This window comes from Balaenoptera physalus, assembly GCF_965194825.1.
Source record: "Balaenoptera physalus genome assembly, chromosome: 7".
Lineage (NCBI taxonomy): Eukaryota > Metazoa > Chordata > Mammalia > Artiodactyla > Balaenopteridae > Balaenoptera > Balaenoptera physalus.
The window spans coordinates 117,299,287-117,324,655 of NC_138886.1; the positions used below are offsets into that span (position 1 = coordinate 117,299,287).

Below are 25,369 nucleotides of genomic sequence, written 5' to 3' on the forward strand. Positions count from 1 at the left end.
CTGAGCCTGCGTGTCTGGAGCCTGTGGTCCGCAGCAAGAGAGGCCGCAATAGTGAGAGGCCCGCGCACCGCAATGAAGAGTGGCCCCCGCTTGCCACAACTAGAGAAAGCCCTTGCACAGAAATGAAGACCCAACATAGCCATAAATTAATTAATTAATTAATTAATTAAAAAAAAAAAGATTGAAGATGTTATTATTAGCATGTGGCTATTTGTGATGGCCATTGAATATAGAAATACTTTCAGGCGGGATCACAATTAAATCAGCTGATGCTCTTCCACACCCTCATGGTCCCTTTCTGTGTTAAGTGGAGTTTTATAAATATTTATGAGACATCTAGGGACCGGATACCTCAAACTTCTCTAGATGATAGATAAATAGATGATAGATACTGAGCTCTCAGCAAACAGTAAAAATAAAGAAGGTCACTTTGGTCCAAGACAAGACGAGCAGCACCCCCTAAAATTGAGAACAGAGCAGAGAATCTCAAAGACTATGGCACAGGATCCAGCCAAACTTTCTACCAAGTTCTGACATCTGCTTGTGCCCCTGAAAGGAACTAGCCATTCCAGTTGCCAGTACACAAGTATTCCTGTAATTAAAATGGCTTTTCCACCTTTTTTTAAATTGCAAAATTTTTTCCATCCTGTGTCAGTCAAATGATCCCCCAGGCATGTTAATTTACCCAAACCACACTTGAGCTCTCTGAGTAATTATTCAATGATTTTGACTGGTATGGAACTTGTCAAGGAAAAAAAAAAAAAGATAAAAATAAACTGGGGGTTCAACCTTCCACTTTTGTGAGGTAGACAAGCTTCGCATCAATGGGTATAACATTTTCAGAAGAGTTCTCAGTAAACTTCTAAATGTCTGCAAGCATCCTAGATCTCTCATAGGATCCATACAATGTACAGAGATATTCCACTCCTACTGAAATCATTCCATCAGAGTCAGAATCGTGTGATAAATACTTTCAACAAGGTGCAGAAGCCATATTTCAAAGGCATATTTTCTGGAAATAAAACATATTTTTTGGTCAGAACTAAGAAAACTAAATGGAATCTGTGTAAATGTATAATAGTTCCACAGGTGCAGGTTTACAGAAATAACAACAAAGCAATGTCCAAAATTCTACAATCAAGGCAGGATGCTCTTTTATAATCAACTGATTGCAAATATTTACTATGCACCTACTGTGTGCTATATTGATCCTCTGGGAAAAAGTCAAATATGGAAAACGTGACAAAAAAGAACAGCCAGTTGCTTAAAACCTACTTAGTTCATGAAGTCTTCCTGATTATCTCTGTCTACGTGAGAAAATAAACATTACTGAATCCTTACAACGTGTCAGACACTGATAAGCACTGGGAGTTCAGAAATAAATAAGATGCAGTCACTGCCACGGATGAAATCATAGTCTAATGGGACAGATGCTACAGTGCTCACCGTATAATGTGCTGCGTTCTGTCACAGCATGGTCATGAGTGACAAGAGGCCAAAGCAACCATTTCACATAATCACGTTAGTTTGGTGGGTTTTTTTAATTAATTTTTTTTATTGAAGTATAGTTGGTTTACAATGTTGCGTTAGTTTCAGGTGTACAGCAAAGTGATTCAGTTATACACATATATATCTATTCTCTTCAAGATTCTTTTCCCTTATAGATTATTACAAGATACTGAGTAGAGATCCCTGTGCTATACAATAGGTCCTTGTTGGTTATCTATTTTATATACAGTAGTGTGTATATGTTAACCCCAAACTCCTAATTTATCCCTCTCCCACCCTTTCCCCTTTGGTACCAAAAGTTTGTTTTCTATATCTGTGAGTCTATTTCTGTGTCGTAAATAAGTTCATTGGCGTCATTTTTTCAGATTCCACGTATAAGCCATGTCTTATGATATTTGTCTTTCTTTGCCTGGCTTACTTCACTTAGTATGATAATCGGTAAAGTTGCAGGATGCAAAAACCTAATTCACTCTAGTTTGAAAGTAAAGACAAGTTGATTTTCAGATTAGCTGCAGTAGATTTGGAATGACAGGGTTTCATTCCATCTCCATCACCCCAAATGGAGCTCCAGCTCTCTAACTCCAGAAGGACTGTTCTCTGTAGACTTGATAGCTGGGGAGAAAGAGGTTGTCTTCACTCTACAGACATGTGGTTCTACCACAGCTGCTGTGTTTGCAATTTCGAGCCCACAACAATGGAATTCCCAGTTACCCTGTTCCCCTCATGAAAAAATATGCAAATTGCTTCCGGCTGTTTTAAATTTCTCATTTCCACTGGAAGTATTCCATCTCTTACATCTAGCGCACCACATCCCAGTCACAACTTTTTCTCTTTACAGATTCCCCGCTCTCCTACTTTTATCAATACCTGTCATCAATCTCAGAGAACCTGCCTTTTCTTCCTCCCCTTCTCTCCCCATGTAGCCCGAGTCTCACAGTCTATTCAAATATTCAAACATTCTTTGGTTAGCATCTACTGGCTCTTGAATTTGTCAATCTCTCTTCTGACGCATAAGGACTGGAAACCCTTGGGTCAATCTAACCATTGATCTACTCCGCTTCTACATCTAAGTTCCGTGAAGACAATCACACAGCCACGAAATCTGGCATCAGGAAGAAACATGGCTTCCAACTCTGATCAAGCCTTTGGGGACAAGCAACAGTCCCTTCTATATCCCTGGTCTGCTCCCTTTCCCGTTAGCACATACAATTTTTTTTACCATTTACATTTACTCCTTCTCAAACTTTTTCAAACCCCATCTTCCTCATTTACAGTAGATTTTCTAATCCTTCTCTTAACATAGAAAACAGAAGCTATTTAGGAAAAACTTTCTTAAAGCGCTATTTTCCTATATGGTATATCTTCCAGCCTACACCCTTTCTGTCGCAGAGAATGAGATGTCCCACCTCCTGCCCAAAGCTAGTGGGGCAATCCACATCTTCCACCACGAATCAGCTCTGCTTTTGCCTATACTTGAACCTCTTCCTCTGTTTTGGATTTTACACTCCCCATAGGATTCAAGCCTCTCCCATGTGAAAAAACAAGCCCTCTCTCCACCCCGTGTATCTCTTGAGCAGTCTCTCTAGCGTCCCCTGTCTTTTGCAACCAACTTTCTTAACAGTGGTCTTTGCGGCCCACTTAGTTCTTCACTCACTGTAATGTGGTTTCTTTCTCTGCCACTTTACAGAAACCGTTCTCAGTGAGACCAAATTGCCGTTCATGCTGTTCCCAAATTGCTATAGCCCTGGGTAATTGTCCACTCTATCCTACTCGATTGTTCTGTGACATTTGATGCTATAGACAACTTTTTCAAACTCTTTTCTCAACTGGCTTTTATCATGTCATATCTCTTTGTTTTTCTTCTACATAAGGAATGGATGGAGATGGAGAGTCATCTCCTATATCTCCCACTCCTTAAATATCTGAGTCCCTCAAAGACTGTATCCTCAACCCTCATCAATTCAACCTGCTAACCCAGTGTTACCTCTTCAGGGTTTCAACTTCCCCCTATATGATAACATCCAAGCCCTGATCTCACTGTGGATCCAAGACCACAAATGCATCTGACTGAAGGACAATTCCGTATGGACGTCCCCAAAACACCTCAAATTTACCACATTAAAAACTGAACTTGAATCTTTAGGATACTGTTTAGATATATAATGTGTAGTCACCAAACCAGAATCACTCTTGACATGTATCAGAATCTTTTGTCTTAACTTTAGAGGGAGATTTTAGGAACTAATATCCCTTATAGGAAAGAATCATCGATCTAATGTTGAGTAAATCCTGTAATTTATCTATCTAGTAATGAGTGTTTCTGAGTTCTAAGATTTGGCATAACATCTAACTTTCACTTTTTTGCCTTCTTCTACTGCTCTAATTTTTATAATAAGCTTGTATGATTTTTCAATACAGTTTTTTAAACTAATCTCACCCCCTCTTCTCTTTGTATTTCTTATTCTGATAATGGCACCAAATGGCACCATCTCCTAACTGGCTTCTCAAGTTAGACCTCTGGATGTCATCCTTGCCTTATCCTTGCACCCACGCCCTCTGGCATATGCCTTGAATCCATCCACTCCTTTTCCATTCTCACTGCCATGTCTTAAGTTAGGACTTCATCCTCTCCCACTTTAACTTCTGCAATGGCTTTTTACCTCCAGTCTCAACCCCATTCTCCATCCTTGTCAGAAGTTTCTCTCTAAAGCCCAAACCCTGGCATGCCATAGGCTGTTTATAATCAGCAGTGTTCAGTAGCCTTCAGAATAAAATATAAATTACTTGGAATGTCCTAAATGACTTACATGATCTGACCCATGTATTTTCAAAACGGTGACCTTAGACCTTGGGATCTGAACAAGGTTCCAATCCAAATTCTCTTTTCGCTCTCTGTGACTCAGACAAGTTAATTAACCACTTCGGGGTTGTTTCTTTGTTGACAAATTGGAGCAAGTGATGCTTTGCAGAATCAGAGTGTTAGGGATAACTGCATTTAAGTAGGGAGCATATTTTAGGTGTCCAATAAATGATGATTATTATTTTGACTACTACTACTATTATTATTTCCATATAGCCCCATTCTAGAGGGGAGAGAGTGTCTTATTTATCTTTCTATCTCCATCACCTGTGAATGATGGTGAAGGGACTCAAGAAATGCTTGCTGAACAAAGAGTAAGTATAGGTGACATTTTGGTCTTCTTGGTAGGCAGTGGGCTATCATAGACTGGCTATGGACCTTCTAAAAGTCATCAGTCAAGTCATCTTGCCTTTTCCATCTGAATCCAATCATAAAGTTTTATGTCTACTGGCAGTCAGAGATTACACAAAATTCTTCTAGATGCACCCTCCATTGCTTACTTATAAATATCAGTGCCACAGTGCCTGTCTCAATTTTTACAATTCACACAGTTCTCATTCTGGGTCACACCTGATAAATCTAAGTATGTTTCTGTGTATACTTGACTATATAACATCATATCCTCTTACTTTTCACTTTAATATTTGTTTTCTCAGAGTCCTGAAATTAAATTGAAAATGCCCATTTCTAACATCAGTCAAGATTTTTCAATCCATTTGTATATCGACCAGCATCTCTTAAGTTAAAAACCACTAACAAATACCAAAGTGCTTCAAAGGGCAAACCAATTACAACTTCAAGCAGTCATTAAAGTCAATGAAATGCATTGTTTTGACTAAAGAAAAAAGCATTGTTTCTGTAAATTTTTATGGAGTACCCCAAAGGCAGAGTTTTCTCATCATCCTCTGAATAAACAAAGTCTTAAATTCCACACACCACAGAGTAAAATAAAAACAAAATTAAAAATTGACCACACACACCTGCCTGCTTAATTGTAACATATGTGATTAATATCATGCTTTAAGCCTAGGCAATAACGAGGTACACAAGGAAGACTTGGTAAAAGTTAGTAGTCCTAAATTTGCAGCAGTTTGATTTTTTTAACTGAAATATTGTTCTAAGTAATAAATAATTCTCCAAATGATAATTTAAATGCCCCATAAGCATGTTTTTCCTGCTTTAGTAGTATAAATTCAATATTCACTAAGGCTAATTGAATAATGAGCTAGTCACACCAATGAGACATACCATATATCTACAAATACAACTTCTAGAATTATTGAAATGAGATGATCAGAGATCATGATCCTTTCACATTAGATCTTGAAATTGCTGGCTGGCCTCCCCAAGGCTCTACCAAACCCCACTGAAACACACTGAATTGCAGTAACCTTGTGGGGAGGGTAAACTTCTAAATGTACAACGTTTGATTCTAGTGGACATGATTTTATAGTCTGAGGGCTTGTGTCCCCCTAATATTCATATGTTGAAATCCTAACCCCCAAAGATGATGGTATTAGGATGACTTAAGCATGACTCTGCTTAAGTCATGAGGGTGGAGCCCTCATGAATGAGATTAATGCCCTTAAGAAAAAGATTCCAGTGAACGCCCTTGACCCGTCCATCATGTGAGGACACAGCAGGAAGATGGCCAGCTATGAACAAGCAACAGTGCTCCCACTAGGACACAACCATGTTGGCACCTTGATCTTGGAATTCCCAGCCTTCAGAACTGTGAGAAATAAACTTCTGTTGTTTATAAGCCACGCAGTCTGTGGTATTTTGCAGCCTGAACAGATTAAGACACACAGAGTGATGGGAAAATCTATTTGGGTAATTTGAGATCATTATAATAGCAAAGAGTGAGAAATTATGTATAGAATACATGAGAATCTGAATGGAAAAAGTGAAATGATTGTAAATAAAAATATTACATTTGCTATGACCAATTCCATCATATAATAAAATATATGTTGGCAACTTTGCCTTGAAAATTTGAAGGAATAATTCACTCAGGAAAATCTACTTAAATCAACAGTAAATCATGTAACAACCAGTCTTTTAATTTTGTATAGAGGTTGTCTTTCAAATGATCCAGATTAGTTCACACTCGGCCTGGACTGGTCATCAGAATGAAGGAAATTATGTAGCTGTTTAAGGTAAAGAAGGTGACCCCCCAAAAATGACACTCACTACTCTGAAATGTGCTCAAAGTAATAACCTGCTCAAGTTAACATCACCAAAAGCAATATGACCAACTCATAACGCAGACACCTCAACAGGGCAGTCAGCAAGTATCTTAACTTCTTTCTGTTTAATGAAACAAAGGCTCCATAGTAAGTTGCCTGCTCAAGTTCATAGAATCAATATAGAGAGGAATAAAGCCCAGAAACTACGTAGTATCATTTAATACTTCTTGACCACATTTGGTCATAGAAAATATTCCTTTTTGATAGTGTGCAATAGTCCTGGCTTGATACAGTAAAAAGAACTAATTTGGACACCAATAAAGTCTGATTAAATAATAATTGGTTTGGGAATAATGAATTAGGCAACAATGGAGACAGATTCCTTAACAGAGCAGAGAGTTCCCAAAGAATGCAGGACGTGATGAAGTGTGAGATGGGGTGACCAGAGCCGGCTGAAAGGTGGTGATATATGATGAGGTGCAGCTGGGCATCCCAAGGAACAATCGAGTGAGATGGGCAGTGATCTTAAGGTGGTGGACATCCATCCATAATGTAAAACACTTTATCTGCAAGGTTATTCAAATGACCAGTAGGAAACTTGAAAAACCACTGCTGAATTTTGATGCATGGATGTTATAGATTATGAAGAGCAACAGTTGGTGACTAATTCTTTGAACATAATATAGAGGATGTCCTGTCTTCAGATTACCCCCCATCTTCATGTGACTGTAGTGATATGTTGTCAGGAAGCAGTCCTCAAAGACTGTCATCTTCCATAATTTAACTTCCATGTGTGGATTATTTCGAGACTCAATAATGCCATAATTCAATTTTAATGACTCCTGGAGCTCAAGGATTACTAATGCATCCTTACATCTCAGTGTTGGTTTGTTCTAAAGACAAGAGGGTAACTCCCCACGGACATCTGAAACACTTAGCACAATATCTAGCTTATAGTATGTGATCCAAAAATATTGAGTGAGTGAGTGAATGGATGGATGGAGTCTATGTGAATCTATGACCAAGCAAAGCGACGACCACACCATAGGTTTTCCACATTGCAGTGGAATCAATCAAAGAGCACCAGGCACTTCTTGGGCTTTCCTGCACCATTTTTGGTGCTGCTCATAAAGTCACCAGAGGCTGCTTAAGCCAGAGACCACATCTTAGTAACCGCAGTACTTTAACACCCAGCACTGGGCCTATACGTAGCACGAATGAAGACAATGCATTGATCCATCCTTCCAAGTTCTTATTTGTAACAATGTTAAATGAGAAGACTTCATCTAATACACAGCTCATCATAGACATGGGACTATTCTTAACTGTATTTTTCTTTCCTGAATCATCTTGATCACCTGCTGAGCTAAACTGGCCATATTCAGTGTAGACTCAAAGCCAAGTTCTAAACTGTATGAATGCATCTATTTCACTTTGAATTGTGTAAGTACGGCCTATAAAAGTATAATTCCTGGTCCGTCCCTGGTCTTCCTTTTTCTCACCTTAGCCTTTCACATCATTCTCTATGCCAAAGTACCTAAGAAATTTTCGGTCCAAGTAAACATTGATTTAATGTTCATGGGGATTAGAAGTTAATAAGGTGAAAACGATTCAAACATACATTCTTTAAAATCTGACATTCAACTTGCAGTATGGTAGGGCCTTCTATTAAAAATAAAAACTTTTGATTAAAATATAAATTTGCTTCTCTTTAAGTGATTCTGGCTTTAGGTAAGCATAACCCTTCTATCTTATCAACTCTGTATTTAATGATTTCAGATCCTTCACCACCCCCTTTTGCTGCTATAAATGTAATCGTAATGTCTCTCCTTTGCACTTATTCACTTTATTTCTCTTTCCTCAAGAAAATTTTACCTTAAAAAGGCTTCTGGTCACCCCTATTCCTTTTCCACTTACACCATAAGTAGTAAATATGTTGTACTTTTCAAAAACAGGATCCAGTAGAGGGGATGTTAGTAAAGCATATCCATGCTTCCTGCTAATGAAAGAAAGATCCAGAATGAGGGCGTTATCGGGGGAAAACTTTTAACTACTTCTTAAAGAGTTTTAATAAAGATTTAAAAATTGTTTTTTGGAATAGTTTATTCTAGCACCATAAAGCAGAGGTGCTTTGGAAGAAAAGTCAGCAGATGGGCCAGAGTTGCAGAGGGCAGTAAGAAAATCTGTAATGGGCTAGACGCGGAGTAAAAGTTATCAAGGATTTGGAGTTCAAAGAGACCGTATCCTTTTTCTTCATCCCAGCCCTACACTTCACAACAGAAAAGAGAAAGTGAGCTGTCATAGAGATAGTCTTTGACATGTCACAGGCTGGTATGGGGGAGGAGGTGGAGGACACAGTGTCCCCTCTGGCCTATTTTCTTGTGTCATGTGTCACAGCACACGGGGCACAACAACCTGTGTGACCTGGGTGGAAATGTCACACTGCTTCTCAGAATGCTCTTTGGTTAGCAAGCATTCACAGGGCCAAGTAGCTCTGATTTCTGCCCTTTGGCCAAAAACAAAAGAGGAGAAAAAGTCCCCGCCATAGTCAAAGGACAGGTGGCCGGCTCTGCCTAGAGAAAGCAAGGATTTAAGATTTACAACCTAGGCCAGTGGCCTTCATTATTTACAAAAGGCTGTTTTTGAATTTAAGAATGTGCCATCTTTTGAGACTCTAGCAAGCAGGTTGTTTATTTGGGAGGGAGTCCTGAGAAGCACGAGGAGAGAAGTCGGGATGAAACAGAAAAGGATGGAGGCCAATCAAGGTTATGTTCTTGAGCAGGTTGCAGCTGTTAGCAACGGGGGCTCCCATCGCCCTGAGGAACCAGAGAGGCGATGCAGACCATCCCTCAGGGACATTCCACACTGGGGATACTTACCCTCCGACTCTCTCAGTCATTGGCCAAGGGCTCCTCCCAAGGGACCTTAATGCCTCAGCACTTCCAGCACAACCTCCCCACGGGCCAAAGGCACCTCACAGAAGCCAAAGAAAACCTCACACAGAGGCCCGGGCCTGCTGCACCAAGCAGCAGAGAGGATGGGAGTGGGGACGGCGAGGAGGGAGCAGATACGGGCCGGGCATCACCCGCCCTTTGCTACACCCCATTCTCACAGGATTAGACTCCAAACGCCACCATATTCACCATCTGACCCGAAAATGAGGGAAGGGAGGGAACGATTCTTGTATGTAAGAGATGAGTAGAGCAACTCTATTTTAAAAGGGAAAGCTCCCTACTCTAAATGTCTTGGGCCTTTTAGAAATTAATATTGTATTAGCTTAGAGCAGGGGTGGCATGCTAGGGCCCTCAAGCCAAATGCAGCCTGCCAACTGTTTTTGTATGGCCCCCAAGCTAAGGATTGTATTGATGTTTTTAAATGGTTGGAAAAAAAGTCAGAAGAAGACTGTTTGATGACACGTGAAATTTATAATGATATTCAGATTTCATTGTCCATAAATATTTATTGGAACACAGCTACGCTTATCCGTTTACACAATGCCGAAAGGTTGTGCTGTGGATGGCGGAGCTGAGTAGCTATGACAGAGACCATCTGGGCTTTGAGGCTGAAAATTTTCCCTCTCTGGCCCTTTACAGAAAATCTGCCAGCCTGTCATTTAGAACCAGACTCATTCTCATCGAATCTTCACGGTAGTAGTGATACCCGGGGTTGGGGTCAGGGGGTGGTCTCTTCCTTTCTTTAAGGAGAATCGAAAGCCCTGATTAGGCCCCATCAGGCAGTGTCTGAGCTTCTTGCATAAGGATGACTGTTAGGCTTCCCACCCCATGTGGATCAGAGCAGAACAAATACTGACAGCCTCCCATTAGTGCCAACATACAACGTGTGGCTTCTTGCTGGTAAAGCATGTCATACGGAATGAGATTGTTACAAGCAGTGGTGAAAGTGGCATAAACTTTAGAATCCCTGTCTTCCCCAGTACGAAACGTAACACTTTGCAAACACCTGCCCCATGGAGAGTTTTTCCAGACGTAAATTCACACTGGAAACTCATGTTGGAACCCTGGAAAAGGAGCTAATTTTGAGAAAGGGGATGAAAAAATCCCAGACCAAGAGGTAACTCTGGAAAAAATAGGACAGGTGGGTGGTAGCAGGTGAGAGAGAGCTTCATGAATATTATGTAATCATCGGGCATCAAGCTAATAAATTTTAATGGAGGAATAAAGATTCGTATAAACCACTGGACGCAGAGCAAAAGAACTGGCAACTTTAATCAGATCCTAAGGGAATCCAGGGTGCCAAGTTTAAGCCGGCCCCTAGCCACGCAGTTGCTGGTTCAGTCGTGGAAGCACGGACTAGATATGTAAACGAGGTCTTTTCCAGGCAGTGCTACATTGATCTATGGTGTGCTATAAATCAGCATTTTGTTCCTGAGAATGCCGCAGTCCGTTCTCGAGGCCTTGTTTACAGGAGAACATCAGTATTCTCTGGGCAGGCACGTCACTGTGAAGAGAACTTTAAATAGCACAAGAGAAAAGTGTTCTTGGTAGTCACACCGCCTGTGATAAACTTTGAAGTACAAATGAGAAGTGGAAGTGAACGTGAAACGTATGCCTCGTCCTCAAACTTGGTGAAAAATGAAATGTACAAGAAAAGTTGGATCCCTGCCATGACACCCATTACAGTGTAGACGAAGGCTCTGACCTTTCGTGTTATACTTACTGTGTTTTTGACACATTTAGTCAATTAAAACGGGTGAAGTGTAATTTGTTTTTCTTAAGTTTAATACAGCATGTCAATAGAAGTTAACCAAAATTTATAGTTGGAACACTAAAGCTGCCACATGCACTTAAACAAATGAACACAATTCATCATGGTTGAAATAAAGAGAACATCACGGGCATTTGACTTTATACTTCATGTAAGCGCGTAGCCAAATATAGGAAAGCAAGCTCCTTCTCACACTTCCAATGGAAAAGACGTTTTAGTTCACATTAAATATTGGTGTGAAAAACCTGGCAGGTATCCAGTCCTAAGGAGCGTTAGGGCTGGCACTTCCACTGTGTACTCTTAGTGTAAATTGTTGTAGCGTTTATTTGACACGGAATACCCAAAGGATTGATGAGCAAAGAGAGGAAGATTTTTTTTATTGTGCTGTATTACCTTTTTCAGACATCTATACTGAGCCTTTACATCTTCAAAGTCCAAACAAGCAGCCACCTGTATTCAATCGGTGCAAGATATTTTTCACGAAACGATAGCTTGCCTTTTTATAAACCTATAAAAGCACACATTTTCCATTTTTATTAGTCAGCAAAGCAGTGGTGGATTTAATAATAAAACTTACAAATGCAGTTTCTTTATAGACAGTTTAACTTTTTTGCTTGTTTAAAATGTCACAAGAACAGCCAAACTGATTTCACAGTTTCTGTCTCGATCACATAGTAACAAGTAGCTACAATTTTGTACAGCTTTATATTTAAAAAATTGACCTAGCGCTCAGACCATTTACATTACAACCCACAGACTCCTAAAGATTTAAGAGAAACATGATACCACGAGGGGGAAATTATCTACTACAACCTAAAACATGTATTAGATTTTGGCACCCATAACATGTATGTCATTTACATACAGCTACAGTAATCATGTACTCTGAATTCCTAACAGCAATCACAGTGCCTATGTAAAAATGAGTGGGACGTTTGAATAGGCTTTTTTTTTTTTTTTGGCCACACGGCACGGCTTCAGAGATCTTAGTTCCCTGACCAGGGGTCGAACCTGGGCCCTGGCAATGAAAGTGCAGAGTCCTAACCACTGGACCGCCAGGAATTCCCTTGAATAGGTTTTAAAAGTTGGGACTGGCATAAGTAAATCAAGCTGTAATAATTGGGGACTAGCATAATGGCATAAAGAAACAGTTTTGTAAGATTTCAGATTTTAAATAGATAGAACACATATGTAATAAATCCACAAATAATCATATTTGAAAAATACCTAGGCTGACCCCACTGTTCTCTTTAAACACCTAACCCAAGACTTTTACACTGGAGAAGACTGGTTTTAATGTTTAGCAAAATCAATTATGTTAAACATAATCAATGGTTTCAATACTTAATGTCTTTATACTAAGAGACTACCATTAGTCTGAATTATGACAAAATTATTTCTCTTAGTCTTCAGGTAAGTTCACCTATGTCAAACTTACAGAACTAGAATCTTAGCCTCCTGAGATGGGCAATTACATTTACCCTGAAAAGACCCAGCCAGATAGGTCTGGAAGAGCTTGCAGTCAACCCTTTTCTAAATTGACTGCCAAAAAGTTTAAGATTAAAGTAACCCAAGTATTTTTAAACATTGTAAAAATAGACAAATGTTTACTTTTGGAGTAATGGGATGCATAGCAAATTTTTACCCGGCAGTAGACGCTTACTAGTTATTTAGTCATCTCCTGGGTTTAAATAATAATAAAACAACCAGTTAATTAGGCAATTTAAATTTTGAAACTGCTTCTGAAAGGAAAAAGAGCAGTGAAATGGTTCTTTCATATCACAAGAAAAGTTGTACGCAGAATTTTTTATCTTTTGAACAGCTGAAATGGCCTTCTGTAGACAAATTTAGAGTGTACTCTGTGTCACTGAAGTACTAACATTCATGGGTTTTGTTTTGCAATATTTTTCAAATAGCCTAAAATATACCACACACACACACACACGCACACACACAGAACACAGACACAATCTCAATGACTGTAAAATGAAAAGTTAAAGTAGCAATGAGATATCACTTCACAGATGATATCGGTAAGGTTTAAAAGAGTGATAGCACCTATTGCTGACGGAGACGTGGGAAAGGATACAGTCAGACGCTGCCGAAGGAACTATGACTTCTTACAGCCTTTGGAAAAGCAAAATTTAAAGCACACACACTCTTTGCATCAGCATCGTTGTTACTGGCGATCTATTCTGTAGAAATAAAGTACTGGTATATAAGAATGGTTAATGCCGTTTTTCAGGGCCGGGACAAAAAATGTGGGAAGAAAAATGCGTGTCCATTAATGGGTAAAAATTTGAATAAGTTGTGATAAAACCATATATATACCATGAGATCACATGCAGCAATTACAGAGAATAATTTCAATCTAAAATCAATGATTGAAAAGATTTCTACAACATGCTGTTAAGTAAGAAAGTTAAGAGGCAGAGAAATACATGTAATAACATATTGCATTATAATTCAATATGTAATAATATATAACATTATCTCATTTTTCTAAACCAAACAATACCCAAATACTTGAATATACATACAATTATACATGTGTATGAATATATGTAAATATATGTATGAATATAATTATATGACCATCAATTAAAGTAAGCCAAGGAACATACCAAAGTGGTGACATTGATTCCTAGGGTTATTTACTTAGATGGAAGAGAAAAGACAATGAACGAAAAGAAAACTGCATTTTTTAAAAGTTTATACAGTAAAGGCAGCATTATTATATGATCACCTTTTGATAAAATCTTTAGAAAACGGAGTGCATGTTTCTAAAAAGGTGTAGGAAAGAATAGTCATCAAAATGTTAATGACATTTTTTCTCAATGTGCAGAAATCTGGGATATTTCCCTTCTCTCTCACTGGCTGATTTTTTTAAAACCATGATCATTATTAGCTATAAAATACATGATGAAAGGGCTATTTTCATTGGAGGGAAAAAAAAGGAACAACTATAGAAAGAATAAACTAAATTTCTCTCAATATAAATACTACTTAGTGTACGGGAAATTTTTAAGCATTTAAGTGCAAAGAAACATCCTTAGTGTTAATGGGAAAAAAATAAGAAAACAATCATGAGATAAAGGACATGGCATATGCCAACAGTTGGCCTCATTATACATTCTCCTCTTCTGCCATTACTATATATAAAATAGATAACTACTAAGGACCTACTGTACAGCACAGGAAACTCTACTCAATATTCTGTAATGGTCTATATGGGAAAAGAATCTAAAAGAGTGGAATACATATAAGTATAACTGCTTCACTTTGTTGTATACCTGAAAATAACACAACATTGTAAATCAACTATACTCCAATAAAAAATTTTAAAATTGTTTAAAAAAGAGAATTATAAGAGGCAGATTTAGCAGGAGGTAAGATTGGCCCTGTCTTCTCAAAACCATCACGGAGCTAATTGGGCCAGTCTAGTGGCAAAGATCAGGTAAGACACGGCCTTTAGCCTTCTCATCCAAGACTGCTGATTCAGATTACCTGAAAGTAGCCATAAACAAAAATTAGCTATAACTTCATTGAAGAAAAAGAGAGTAAGTACAAATACACAAAATAATAAATGACCAAGGGGAAATAAATAGATAAAACTTTGAAAATCATGATTCCATGTTGTATAATTCTATGAAAATAAATTTGAAAACCTAGCTAAAATAGTCCCTTTCCTATAAAATACATTTATCAAATTTGACCCTGTTTTCTATTGCTGCCATAAAAAGTCACCACAAACTTAGTGTCTTAACACAATTTTTTTAAAGCAATAATCTGTTTATTTATTTATTCCTTTGGCAAACTTAGTGGCTTGACACAAAGTTATTATTTTATATTTCTGAAGGTCAGAAATCCAATGTCGGTCTCCCTGAACAAAAATCAAGATGTCAGCAGTCTGCTTCCTTTTCTGGAAGTTCTAGAGAATTTGTTTCCTACTCATTCGTGTGTTGCCAGGATTTGTTTCCTTGTGGCTATTTTCTTACCAGCTGTCAGTTGAGGGTCGTTCCCTGCTCCTAGAAGCCACCAGAAGCCTTGGCTGATGGTCCCTCACTCAATCTTCAAAGCCAGCAACAGTGGGTACAGGTCAAGTCCCTCTCACAATGTATCTCTTTGACCCACCATTAAAAAAAAAAAAAAAAAAAGTTATGCATTTTTAAGTTCTCAAAAGATTAAATAGTCTAGGATAATCTTCCCACCTCAAGTCCTTACCCTTAATCAGACTGGCACCCTCCCTTTTCCCATGCAACATAACATAGTCACCGGTCCCGGGGAATTGGGGCATGGAGACATTTAGGGGCCATTATTCTTTTATTGTAGACCCGTATAAAGATTTCTTAAAAAAAAAACAAACAAAACTTGGATCACTTTTCATAGAAGAAATGGGGAACTAGCCCTTAAAAATTACCATGTACAGATGGTTTCACAGAGGAATTCAGACAAACCTTCAAAGACTAGATAATCCAATGCTACTTTAATTTTTCCAAGCATAGACAAGACACTTTAAAAAATTTTATTACAAAGGAAATATGCTATAGATACATAAGCCTGATAAAATAGCATAGTAAAGAAAACACACAGACCAATCTCACTTTGAAATATTGGGACAAAAAAAAATCTTAAATGAGATATTAGGAAATAGACTCCAATAGCATATTAAAGAAATAATATATCTTGACTGAGTAAGGCTTACTACACGAAAGCAAGAGTGATTCAATATTAAGAAATCCATTAGTATGACCACCATTTTTTAAAAATCTTTAGAAAATTTGACTATTCACATAGATACTGAAAAAAATTCAACAAAGTTCAAAACTCATTTCTGATAAAACATGTTGTAAAATAGAAAACCATGGATTTTTCTTCAAATTGATAAAAATAAATTTACCTCATTTCTAAAACCAGTCAGTGACTTACTAGGTAAACACCAGAAGCATTTCCACCAAGATCCAGAACAAGGCAAGAATTCCTGCTATTCTATTGAACTATTCAGAATAGAATTGGATTTATTAGCTAATGCAATGAAACAAGAGAAAATAATTGAAGAGAGTATTTTCACATGGTATAATACTTTTCTTGGAATATTGGTATCAGTGATAAAACTATCATAAATAAAATAATTCAGTAAGTTAGAAAGATACAAAATTATACAAAAATCTATAGCCATAATGTATATAAATAATAACCAGTCAGAAGATGTAAGGACAGGAAAAACATCAACAAAAACTAAAAAACATTTTGTACATTAACAGTAATGTACAAAACCTACATGAGGAACATTACAAACACTCTTGAAAGACAAAAGTGACATCGAACCAATAGACAGCCCTTGCTTTTCATCAGGATGACTCAACAAAAAGATACCAAGTATCCTTCTAAGTAATAGAAATGTAATGTGATTTTTCCAAAAAAACACATATATAAATGAGATTATTTTTTTCCTGGAATTAAGCAATTTGGCTCTAAAACCCATGTATAAATGTCAAATAGATGCAAAATTACTGATAAGCCCCTTAGAAAGAATAACCAAGAGAGAAGTGATTAGCAGTTCTCTGTATCAAAACATGGCAGATGAATAAACAGGCAGACTGATACAACAGAAAGGAAAGTGTCAACATAAATCCAACTGCCTATGGAAACATCAATTCTAGTTGACGTAGCATATCACGTATGTGAGGACAAGATGGACTTTTTAATAAATAGTGTCGTACCACCTGGATAATCATTTAGAAAAAGAGCTGATCCCCCAAATATTAGAAGAACTCTCACAGAAAGAAAGAGCATTTTTAAAAAATTTACTTTTTTCCAGTTTTATTAAGGTATAACTGACAAATAAAATCGTGAGATATTTAAAGTGTACGAGCTCTACGCCTGGATTTGGGATTTGGGACGACATTATGCATGCACATCTCCATTCAACGTAAGAAGATCCCCTCTGAGGCCTTTTCCCCCTCAGTAGCAACCCCTTCAGCGGCCCAGGCAACTGCAATCCTAATTTCCTGCACGTGTTTTTCATTTTACTATTTGCCTTCTTGAAGATCCTGGAATGCAAAATAAGCCCATGAAAAGACCATAAAAATCCTTTGATATTTTAAGATAAGAAAACTATCCCTATACATCATAATATCTATTTGAAAACTTTTCAAGCGCAGTTATATAAGATATTTTTATGAGAATATAAGGTCCTCATTTTAAAAGTAAATTTCAGTACCGTCTTTCGTTTGCAACCATTAAAGCAGTCAATTATGTGTCTAATTTAACCCTGATTTTTAACTTGAAATATCTAATACGACAGTAATTGCGTTATTCTCAATTCAATATTTGGCTCTACTTAGCTGTAACTATAGCTGTCGAAGAATTCTGAGCGTGGAGTTTTCCATTATTTCTCACTCAAACGTACAGAGTTCAAGTTTATTTAATATTATGTTTAATAATTTTGTTTAAACGAGACTATTTATTTGCATTGGTAGCAAAATTGTTGCATTTTTCCCCTAATATGTTATTCTTATTGTCATAAAGGGAATCCAGGAGAGAATAAGGGTGTATGTTTCCCATCTGACCAGAGAACTATACCCACTTTTGTATTATTTACACAATAATGATCAAGGCCTGGGGCATTTCCTGAGGATGGAGGGCTGACTGGGAGATTGCCTCAAGGCCATTAACCTGGGGCAGTCATTCATTTTCTTAGAAAACCTGGGTTGAAGTCATTATTTCTATTACAAGATCAATAACACACATTCCTCAGCATTACCACCACAACCAAAAAACTCTTTGGAAATGAGTTTTCTTCTGGAATTTTTCTTAAGTACATTCAATCTGTTGGTTATATTTTAAAAGAAATATCACTGAAATCCTGAACAACTTAGTAACATGACAGGCCTCATCACCTAGACATAAATGTCATGAACGTTGGTGACTATTTCCTCTCTGCCCTGACTTAGAAGTCAAGCTAAATATAGTCTCAGTCTCTCTCCCTCCTTCGCTCCCCCTCCCCCACCTCTCTCTCTCTCTCAAGTTTTCAATGTTTCAATGGAGGTGTAAATCTACAAAAGCACCAGAGCAGGCTTCCCTGGTGGCGCAGTGGTTAAGAGTCCACCTGCCAATGCAAGGGACACAGGTTCGAGCCCTGGTCCAGGAAGATGCCACAGAGCAAGTAAGCCCGTGTGCCACAACTACTGAGCCCACGCGCCTAGAGCCCGTGCTCTGCAACAAGAGAAGCTACCGCAATGAGAAGCCCACTCACTGCGACGAAGAGTAGCCCCGGCTCAGCGCAACTAGAGAAAGCCCGCGCACAGCAATAAAGACCCAATTGCAGCCAAAAATAAATAAATAAAAATAAATTAATTAAAAAAAAAAAAGCGCCACAGGGTGGGTCACACGAATTATTGGAGAGTCAGTGGACGTATGACTCTATAGTGTTTTCATTAGTGGCATTTTCACAGAAATAAATGTGTGAGAGAACTGTTCCTTCTTAGCAACATAACTGAGATGGATCTTAGAAAACTAGAGTTCACACGATTAAACAAGGCATCTTTTGTCTGTCATGGCTTTTTTGCTCTAAACATTGAGATCTGACCCAAACAGTAGCCTAGGAAGCCAGTGGCATTTGGAGCCCCTGAAAGAAGCAAGAGGACATCTTACATAAGTGTTAAAGAATCTTAGGAAATGCATGTTAGTGTCTAATAGTGTGTGGTTAAGGCAGCACCACACTAAACAGGGTGGTTCCCTCTGCTGATTCTCCAGTTCAGACATAGTATTTAAAAATATGGGCTAACCTGATGGCGCAGTGGTTAAGAATCCACCTGCCAATGCAGGGGACACGGGTTCGAGCCCTGGTCCGGGAAGATCCCACATGCCGCGGAGCAACTAAGCCCGTGCACCACAGCTACTGAGCCTGCGTTCTAGAGCCCGCAAGCCACAACTGCTGAGCCCGCAAGCTACAACTACTGAAGCCCACATGCCTAGAGCCCGTGCTCCACAACAAGAGAAGCCACGGCAGTGAGAAGCCCACGCACCACGACGAAGAGTAACCCCGGCTCGCCGCAACTAGAGAAAGCCCACGCACAGCAATGAAGACCCAATGCAGCCAAAAATAAATAAATAGATAGATAGAAATAAAAACACGAAAATAAGTAAATAAATAAAAATGTAAAAAAATAAAAATATCGACTCTGTTCTTTCTCCCAGAAGTTCCCACATTCTTTTAGGCTAAGAGTGATGTACTACGAACTTCCTAAACAGTAAATAAAGGAATTAAAGAAATGTCATCAATCTATTTTCCTAATCTTCAAAATAGGGATACTGTGAATTATAATATGCTCTTCATGGGCAAGGTGTGATTCTGCAACGTAGTAAGGATGACTAATCACCTAGGACGCACCAGAAGAAGCAGAGGAGGCGGGAGTGAAACCGAAGCCCCCGTCCGCCTCCTTTTCCTTGATCTAACATCCATTCCAGTCACTCCTTACCCTTGAAATAAGGAGCAGTGATACTGTCATAGTCTCGCCTGTCAATGTGTTTACATCACTTCCCTAGAGACAACTGACATAGCCCCAGTCACTGGGTACTGCCTTTCCTCCCTCCCTCGTCTCCCCTGCTCCTATCCCACTAAACCGTCCCCACCACCCACGTAGTCAATGCACAGATCGGAGAAAGCCGTGAGTCATGGAACACAAGAGAAGAACAACTTTGAGAAGGAAGGGCACAAGGAATTGGTTGGTGCTGGAGAACACCTGAGGTTAATGGACACCCATCCTTCCCTCATACGAGGGCAAAGAAAACGAAACGACTATGCTGATGAGATGTACAAAAATTAAATTTAAAATATTCTTATCGCTAAGAAGCTTACAATCTATTAAGGGAAATAAAACAAGAAGATAAATTATTGTAACATGAGTTGGTAGGTGATAAGAACCATGGCATATACACTAACATATGAGTGATTTGAGGAGTGCGGAGTTCCTTCTGGTTGGGAGAATCAAGGAAAACCTCATGAAAGAGGTGACCGAATGGTCAGAGATTGGAGAGCACTTGCAAGCAAAGAGAATGGCTTGCAGTGCTAAGGATAAGAACATGGGGGACAGCCTGAGAAGCATGAACACTTTGGTTTCTCTAGACTGTGAGATATAACTAGAGTGGAGGACGAGGTAACATCCTAGAGGTCTCCAAAGGCCAGCGTAGAATTACAGGGGGGAGAGGGAAAGATTCTGCACAAGATAATGATGTGAAGAGAGTTGTCTTTTAATAAGATCAATCTGGAGACTTCCCTGATGGTCCAGTGGTTAAGACTCCACACTCCCAATGCAGGGGGCCCTGGGTTCAATCCCTGATCAGGGAACTAGATCCCACATGCCACAACTAAGAGCCCGCATGCCACAACTAAAAGATCCCACGTGCCAAAACTAAGACCTGGTGCAGTCAAATAAATAAATAAATAAAATAATATCAGTCTGTAAGAGATGTTCAGAGAGTGAACTGGAGAAAAGAACATTGGATAGAAGCCAATTATGAGGAATTTAAAGAGCCCAAAAGTGAGATATTTAGACTTTTAAGTAGCAGAGTAGCAGAGGGAATTGAAAGAAGATTGATATGAGAGCTATTGAATAGGTGTAAGTTATTCTCAAGGTCCTCTCTCTCAGGTTGGGTAGGAATTCACATTATTATTATTATTAATTATTATTACATCAAAACAGAAACACCAAACAGAAAGAAGATGGCCATGAATGAAGCAGCAATGAAAGTGTCTTGAACCAAGGATTATGATTAATCTAAATCTGTGTCCCTGATTCTTAAACATAATCATAACATTTAGGAGCTAAACTCCATAGATAGTACCAGTACTCCTTGAGAGGGAGAGTTTCCATCACTGGAAAAAATAGGTTTGGGCGACAAATAAACCAGGCCCTGAAATCTGGCTCTTTTGCTTATAAACTCAGTGACACAGAGTCCCTCATTTAACTTGCTTGAGCTTCTGTTTTTCTCATTGGGAAAATGGGAATAATAATGATTACTTGACAGGATATTGTGAGACTTAGATCATATAAGGTTTTTAGCAGATATTAGATGATCAATAAGAGGCAGCTAGATTGGGTGATTGGTTAAAAATATTAGAGGGAAAAGAATAACAGATTATTCCAAGACTTTGGGCGTAGGGAGGTGGCGACAAAAATAATCATGCTTCTAATGGAAATGTAAAAGTCAGACAGTATGAGACAGATTTAAGGAATGAGATTTTTCTGTTTCAGCAGTTCTCATTCTATATTGCCTATTTGTAAATCCCACACCATCAGCAGAGCAAATCTATAAGATTCTCTCTCCTCGATGTCCGTAAATAAATTTCAAGCTACATTTTGCTTTGTGATGACTTTTTTTTTTCTTGTCATTGCTTCTGTTGTTTATTTTTACCTGTTTTTGCTGTTTATTTCACAACAATATGCTATGGGTAAAATGAAATATAGAAACAGATTTAGCCTCAATAGGTCCTGAAGACCCAGAATAAGGGTGTCTCAGGTACTCAGCACCATCCACAATCCTAGCCGAAAAGTGTGACTGCTCGTCACCTACATGTATACTAAGGTATACCAGAATTTCTTAAAGATGGTCATTTCTGAAGCTCATATATAGTTCACCTGCTTTACCCAATTAGCAACCTATCAGCCAATTGAGCTGGATATTTTTAGAAATCCTCTAAGAAAATGCATGATGCCTTGCTGAGTCAAACTTGTTATTAGGTTGATTTTCAGCATCAAGTTACAATTATTATTGTATCCTTTCAAAAGAAATTGAAGTCAAGATTCAATGAATAAAGTATTTAAATGTATGGCCCTGCAGTCTTTTTTAAGGGTGCAAAACGTCAAGTTAAAATTTAAATATGAAATCAAATTGATACCTATTTTCTTTCCCATTTAAAATATACTAAATGTGACAAGGCAATGGGCACTCCCATACATTGCTGAAGGTAGTCTAAATTGACACTAAACAATACGTTAAAACACAAAATATCATATAGTCTATTCTGTAATATCATTACAGTTACGGTACTAAGAAACCTCAGCTTAATAAAAATAGAGATATTAAAATCAAGGCTATAATGGGGAAAGAGGGGAATGGACTGGAGAGTTTCAGAACTGCAATACCAAAATTATTTTCACTGCATGAAACTTCAAAAGATATTTTTATTCACCCAAGTACAATTTGTTATTTCAAGCTACAAATTTATTCAATAAATGTCAAAAAATAAAATAAAAACTAAAAAATTTAAAAAAATTTAAAGAATAAAATAAAATATACTAAATGTGATTTGGTTATGTGACCTTGTGTGACCCATGAAATATGTATAAGTTCGTGTAGGGAAAAATAAGATTACTCATCAACTGTATTATATCCAGCACCATGTAGAACAATGTATAGATATTAAAAATGTGTGTGTAAATTATTTCTGAAGAATATACAAGAAACAGGTAACAATTTCATCCAGAGAGGAGAGGTGGCAGGCTCTGAGACACAGAGAAAAAGGAGACCTCATTTATGCTGCACACACTTCTGTGTCCTTTAAACTGCACTCCTTATACACGTATTACCCGGATTTAAAATCATGTAAGAAATTAAAAATCAGACTTGCCCTCAATATTGGACCTGAGTACAGAGCCAGACTAACAAGATGAAACAAAGTTTGTATAAGGTTTTGCTTTTGACACCGGAAAAAGTAAGCAACTAAAAAATAAGAAATATATGATTTATCAGCAACCCTCATAAAAAAAGACAGGAAGATTTGGGCCATCAGTTTAATATTTGTAAACAGAGTCATGTGGCTGTCACAAAAAAGACCCGTGTTTGGGTGAGTTCAACATTTAATAAGAATCTACTGTGTGACGGGAACATAAAAATGAAAGATAAAGACCCTGTTCTGAAGGAGGTACATACCAGAAGAAAGAGGCATATTAGTACATAATTAAATAGAATGTAGTAGGAGCAAAGGGAGGTGTATGCAGAGTCCAAGAGAAGCAGGGCAGACAACATCCAGGAAGGACATCCCAAGGTCTGTAGAGCATTATTAGCAGTACAACATGCCAAGCAAGGAGTTGGGTACCACACCTCTCCATGTGCTCCCCAAAGCATCTCTGGGTCTCAGCAATTAAATTTCTTGGCCTTTCTCAAGGGCCATCACAGAGAAGAAAAGAAGCATTTCTACGAGACTTCCCTGGCGGTGCAGTGGTTAAGGCTCTGTGCTTCCACTGCAGGGGACACGGGTTCCATCCCTGGTTGGGGAATTAAGATCCCCCCAAGCCGCAAGGCGCGGCCAAAAAAAAAAAAAATTTCTTTCTTCAAGGAGCCAGTAGCAGTAGGAGGGCGCTTCAGGAAAAGGTTTAAACCAGCTCGATTAAAACCTCTACATCCTTTACCCATTGGAGACTAGAGAAGGCGTTGCATGCTCAGCAGAAAAACCGGGAGGTAATTCCTCATTTGACTCCTGATGCTGTGCCTATCCAGAGGGTTCCAGCACCTCATTATCATCTTCTATAAATTTGCAATAAAACAACCTCACTTTCATTGTGCTTTATTGTCCAAAAAACACTTTTGCATACATTATTCCATGTGAATTTCACAATAACCTTGAGAGAAAGGCCAGGCCAGGGTTCCCATCCCCTCTTCCCAGAGGGTCACCCAAATGAGAAAAATAAGAAACGACTTCTGCGGAAGTTAAATTTACTCAATTTACAGTGCTGTTCTTCACTCATGCATTATATCTTTCTCAATTTGGGGTGTTAAAATGTACTCTCATTTTTTTAGATGATAAGAGTATTTTTCACGCCCATAATGGGCAAAATCAAAAGTTGACTATCAACATAGGTCTCCCCCCAGAAAACTCTGGAGATTTTTCTGGTCCATGCAAACTACCAAAGGAGGAGAAATGGATAAGGTAGAGCTTACGGGACTGGCTACAGAAATCGGGAGAAGTGCTAGTGTGTGTTCAGTGAAGAAAACACAGTAGATGGCTGTTCCAACCCCAGAAAAGTGCAGACTGTTCCAGAAGCCATCAGACAAAACTCAAATTACAATCCCACACACATCCCCACCCTCAGCTGATGGAGTCAATTACCTGAAGCCATGAGGTATCTGAAATCTGCTTCAACTGAAACTTCCTGGGTGAATTTCCAAAGTGGCCTGAAATAGCCTTGATTCAGGAACTATCTAGAAGTTAAAAAGCAGAGTCATTGTGGTGAACAAGCCACACGGCACATACTAACATCAAAAACTAATTGCTATTTATACACAAAACATTAATTTCTGACTGGCTATCCACATACCCTAAAGACATTTACAGCACTTAAAAAGTAATGAAGCCAAAGTGAGCCATCATGTGCTATCATAGCCATGTGTGGTTTTTATAAAGTAGAAATCATTCATAATTCTGCTTTTACCCAGTTTTCATGAGCTCGAGGGATAATCTGGCAATGTGCAAAATCAACTGATTCCCTAGTTTTCTTTCTAATTTTAGGCCACAAATCCCTGGAGAAACGCTGCATTTACTCCCCCCCCCCCCCCCACTTTACCTACAAAACAAATGACCAGAGCACAACTTATTTGAACAACGTGGATTAGGGAATGGTTATGTCAGTCCCCACAATGAGAGGGGATCCTCAGGTTTGCTGGATGGAATCCACCCTGAGCGCCCTCACCTGTGGGTACAGGGACACTTAAACAGCAGCACAGTTAAGCTGCAAGGCACCGAAGGCACTGAAACCAGAGCCCTACCTCTGCACTCCATTCACAAAAGCAAACTGATGGTAATTAATTCATGATTAGTTCATTTCAGCTAATATACGAGCCTAAGCTTTTGCTGAATGATGTAATATTTCAAAAGTAGGACTGTGCCATGAACTTTATTGGACTTCCTGAAATCACCAATGTAATTGTTTTTGCTGTTCACATATTAGGCGCAGTCTCCAGGGGAAAAGCTGATTCTTCTCATATAAGACTCTTTCCCCCGAGTTTGAAAGTCTGTCATCTTTCTCAATGTACTCACTTCGTTAAACAGTTTACAGCTTGCAAGAGGGTCACAAAGTCTGGG

General features: G+C 38.5%; 1 long non-coding RNA gene across 12 annotated transcripts in view; it reads right to left on the bottom strand.

The window, feature by feature from the left end:
- The window catches only part of LOC309664097, a 153,404-nt gene that overhangs the window by 59,091 nt on the left and 68,944 nt on the right, over positions 1 to 25,369 (bottom strand). For 4 of the 12 annotated variants that reach the window (XR_014265591.1, XR_014265594.1, XR_014265596.1 and 1 more), the window contains 2 exons: positions 24,398 to 24,489; positions 179 to 15,406 (listed from right to left, as the gene is read on the bottom strand). This is a non-coding gene — a long non-coding RNA (uncharacterized lncRNA). Of the gene's footprint in view, positions 1 to 178; positions 15,407 to 24,397; positions 24,490 to 24,878; positions 24,978 to 25,369 lie in introns of those variants that run through there. The other 8 variants (XR_014265587.1, XR_014265588.1, XR_014265589.1 and 5 more) reach the window with 6 other exon arrangements.